The 4,914-nt window shown below is 37.6% G+C and overlaps 1 pseudogene; it reads left to right on the top strand.

The window, feature by feature from the left end:
• Positions 1-580: 580 nt before the first annotated feature.
• Positions 581-1,405, top strand: LOC101586091 (annotated as a pseudogene).
• Positions 1,406-4,914: the final 3,509 nt, after the last annotated feature.

Raw genomic sequence — 4,914 nt, 5'->3', positions numbered from 1 at the left:
GTTAGTGAATGAAAACCAAACTGCATGGAAAATACTTCAGAGAATCAACAACTTGGATCTCATCTTTTTGAAAAGTTTCTGTACTTCAAAGAAAATTTTCAAGTAAAAATTTCCAAATAAAATTTCCAGAGTAAAAATAAAACCCACAAACTGAAAAAAAGTTATAGTTAAAGGTCCCTCCAACAAAGGCCTTCTATCTAGAGCATGTAAAGCATATTTAAAAAATCAGGCCTCTAAATTCAAAGACCCAATCCAAAAACGGGCATCAGATTGCCGCGGTATTTCTCTCCTCAACAGCTGCAGCTCAGGTCTCTGCCATCTCTGCCCTGGTCCTGGCCGCGCTGCCTCAGGCCCCGTGCCCCTGTGCCCCGGGGCTGCTGCTGAGACTAGTGGCTGCCCACCAGCCTGAGATACTCCCTGAGGCTGCCGCTGCTCCTGTGGGGTGAAGGCATCGCCGTAGCCCGCGCGCATCTGGCCCCTCCATCCAGCCTTGGATGCCCAGGGCCATCAGCAGCCAGAAGCAGACGCTGAGAGGGGGAACCTTCCTGGGTTACTATGCAATTGTGACTGATTCTGGGTTTTCATCATCCTGAACTTCACGGAGCACAGCAGCTGCCAGCACGCCACCCATGGAAAGTGGCAGCACCGAATGCACCTCAACATCAGCCAAGGCTGTTAAGGAGGGTGTTCTAATTACAGCAGGTGTCTGTCATGTAAGCCTCAACTATTTTTTGTTCTGAAAAGAATTGGTATGAAGCAGATAGGAGTGTGGCTCTCTTCATGCCCAAGTGAACATTACAGAACTCAATATCCAGATGTAAATAAGTGTTCAAAATGTAAAGGTGACTGTGATATCTGCTTCAACAAAAATTTCTGCACAAAGTGTAAAAGTGGATTTTACTTGCACTTTGACAAGTGCCTTGACAATTGCCCAGAAGGGCTGGAAGCCAATAACCACACCATGGAGTGCATCAGCATCATGCACTGTGAGGTCAGTGAGTGGAGTCCTTGGGGTCTATGCACAAAGAAGGGGAAAATGTTTGGCTTCAAAAGAGGGACTAAACCCAAGTCCAAGAAATAATTCAGCACCCTTCAGCAAAGGGTAGCTTGTGTCCGCCTATAACTGAGATGAGAAAGTGTACAGTACAGAGAAAGAAGGGTCAGAAGGGAGAACAAGGAAAAAAAAAGGAAGAAAGAGGGAAAGAAAAATACTGAATAAAGAAGAAAGAAGCAATTCCTGATAACAAAGGTCTGGAATCCAGCAGAGACACCCCAGAACAATTAGAAAACAAAACAGAAAAAACAAACAAACAAACAAACAAACAAACAAAAAAAAAAAAACACAGCAGCAGACGAAAAGTCTGAGAAGCAAGAGAAATTGGTATCAGTCAGCACTGTGTATTAAAGTGTACTATGGGATTAGCGTAGACTCTGATGCTGCTGTCTCAGTCAGAGATGCCCAAGAAAGGGGCTGTAGCCATTGAGACCACAGATGGACAACGTAGCAGTTACTCCTGTCTAGACAACATTCCAGATAACTGTACATGCTTTATACAGGCATAACTAAGAACAGAGCGCCGAAAGTTCAAAGGAAGGATACTTTCACACAGTTATCCTATTCCTACTGTGCATTTTTTAGAAGACAAGAAATTTTGTACATAATTATCAATAAGCTATAAGCTATCAGCATAATGATGACATCTGGAGAAGAAATGTATTTTCCCTATTAAAGCATTAATCCAGCTATTATTTTAAGAAGCAAAAGATAATTCTGCAAATTCAAAGATAGAGTATCCCCTCAAAACAATTAGGAGATTGGGAAAAGAGACATCCTTCCAAGGAAGTGTAGTTCTGTCAGGGAGATGTAGAGAGCTCAGGGTGAGGACCTGGCATGTGGAATGCTAGAATTTATTATGCAGGAGCAACTTTACCCTAGAAGTGTTAAGGTTACTCTATTGCTCTGCCATGCAGCTGCAAGAAACACAGGAGTGCACACTGGAGTTAAATATTCTGTGTGGGACTGGGGGAAGGCAAAATGTGGAAATAATCACAGCATTGGAAATTTCTTTTGTGCTTTATGAAACAGTGAAGGGTCATGCTTACCTGGAACAGGTCTCCATGACAGCATTGCTAGGTGAACCTTGCTGCCCCTTGGGTTGCATAAGTCTATAAATCTATGTCTGCAACTTTCTTCCAAAAGCAGAATCACACTTATTGGGAAGAAATTTTGATTTCATAGAAGACAAAATAGAGCAAGGGGAACATACCATGTTTGCAAAATCATGTGATTTGTTCTCTCTCAATGTGGGAAAAACAGTTTTATTACTTCCATACTGGCCCACCTGGCGCTGAAAAGACTCCTACTTTCTAACACTGGGTGTCTAGTGAGGAAGAAAGCTGCCACAATAAATGTATTTGTTAATAGACAACAATAACAACAAAAACAAAAATGGGCATCTGAGATGAATACACACTTTTCAGGTCAAGAAACACAAATGTCAAATAAATATGTAAAAAAGTTCAACATCATTGTTCATTTGAAAGACACAAATTAAAACAACACTGAGATTCCATTTCACCCCAGAAAATAGCTAATATTAAGAAGTCAGTCAATAACAAATGCTTGAGGGACTGTGGAGGAACAGGAAACCTTCTCCACTCTTTGTGGGAGTATTGACTGATACAATCACTGTAGAAAACACTGTGGAGGTTCCATTAAAAAGCTAGGATTGGCTGGTGAGATAGCTCAGCAGACTAAAGCACCTGCTTAGGCAAAGTGCAACATCCAGGGTTCGATCCCTGGCATGCTGTGACAGCCCTGGCCCCAGGGCACATTGAGACAGAGATTGAGACTGGTTGTGGTGGCACACATCTGTAATTCTAGTACTTGGGGGGCTGAAAATGGGAGAATCACTGAGTCAGATCTATGTAGTGAGACCATGTAAACTCTGTACTAAATACAGTTTTTTTTTTATAAAAAGCTAGAATTGGATATCCCATTCAAGCCAGCTATTCTGTTTCTCAGTATTTTTCTGGAAGAACTGAAAACATCATACTATAGAGATATATGTGCACCCATGTTTATAGCAGCACAATTTGTCATAGCTAAATCCTGGAAACATCTCAGATGTCCATAAACTGAAGAAGGGATAAAGAAAATGTAGTGTTTTTACACAATAGAGTATTATTCAGTTATAAAACAGGATAAATTTGAGTCTTTAATTGGTAAATGGATGCAACCAGAGAACATACTCTTAAGTGAAATAAATCAGACCCACATGTGAAAATATTGTGTTATATCCTTAGTGTGAGAACCTAAAAAAGAAAATGGAATCTGAAGTGTACAATAGATAGTGGAAAAGGGAATGAACTTATTCAAAAAGAAAGAGTGGCTGGGTTGAATAGAAGATCAGGAAAGGGAGTAGGAGAAAGAGATATATCTATGTATGTAAGCAGGATAGTTTGGACAACTGCATTGTGCATTTCTGCTGGAAAGGAGATTATGTTTAATTTGTTTTGTCTACTTTTTAAAAATTGTTTGTACTTTTTCTCTTAATTTCTTACACATTTCTTTCTTCTTCCAATTTTGCATGAATATATCTGGTAATATGAATTACTGGTTGGAAGATTACACTATGCCTTACCACAAACACTGTGAAATTTATATTACTTTGCTTAGTGAAATTCTGTATTACTTGCAATTTTTTCTGTTTTAATACTATTTTATACTCTATTTAAAAGTAATAAATTAAAAAATTAGCAAAGAAATATCAGACCTGGACCAAACCTGTGAGCAGATGGACTTAGTAGAAGTTTTAACAGTGTTTTCCCTGATATCATCAGAATCACAGAACACTTCCTTCTTCATTACACAAGGGACATTCTCTACCATATACTGATCTATAGAACATACTTAAGTAAATGAAAGGATTTGAAGTTATATAATGCATATTATCTAACCATAGAGGAATGAAATTGAATTAATTGCAAAAGAAACTTCAGAAGTACCATAAACACACAGAGGTTAAACAACACCACTCTGATCAACCAATGGGTAGCAAAGGAAATTAAAGAAGAAACTAAACAATATCCACATCTAAATGAGAATGCATGTACAATATATCAGAACATTTGAAATAGAATGAAAGTGGGAATTTCCCTAAAAGGGAAATTTATTGTTGTGAATTCTCACATCAGGAAAAAAAAATAAGCACAACTTTATAGCCTTATATTGCACCTCAAGCATCTAATAAAATAAGAACAAAAGAAACCCAAAGCTCATATAAGGGAAGAGATTATGAAGATAAGAGCAGAAATTAATGCACTAGAGAACAAGAAAACAATACAAAATTTAATGAATTGAAGGGTTGTTTCTTTAAAAGAATAAATGAAATTGATAATCCTTTATCTAACTTTATCAAAAAATGTAAAGAATCAAGTTCATGCTGTGATGAACAAAAAGAATGAATTCACTTGTGGAAATTCAGATGATAATCAATACCTTCCTGAAGAACCTTTACTCTTTTAGAATGGAAAGCACAGGAGAAATAGGCAGATTGCTAGCTACATGTGGATTACCAAACCTGAATCAAAAACATATAAAAACTTTCAATAACCTAATATCAGTTAATGAGATTGAAAAGGCAATTAAAATTTTCCAATGAAGGAAAGGCCAAATCTTGGTGTATTCAGAGCTGAATTCTATAAGAAATTTAAAGATTTTATGTTAATACTCCTCAAACTCTAATGGTTGAGAAAGATGTGGTATTTTTACACAATGGAGTATTATTCAGCTATTAAGAATGATAAACTGCAAGCTTTATATTGAAGTGGATGCCACTTGAACATATACTCATAAGTGAAATAAACCAGACACACATATGTAAATATTGTATAGTCTCCCTAGTATAAGAA

Source organism: Octodon degus, unplaced genomic scaffold (genome assembly GCF_000260255.1).
Source record: "Octodon degus isolate 3935 unplaced genomic scaffold, OctDeg1.0 scaffold00034, whole genome shotgun sequence".
NCBI lineage: Eukaryota > Metazoa > Chordata > Mammalia > Rodentia > Octodontidae > Octodon > Octodon degus.
This window is presented reverse-complemented; position numbering and strand designations above follow the sequence as displayed.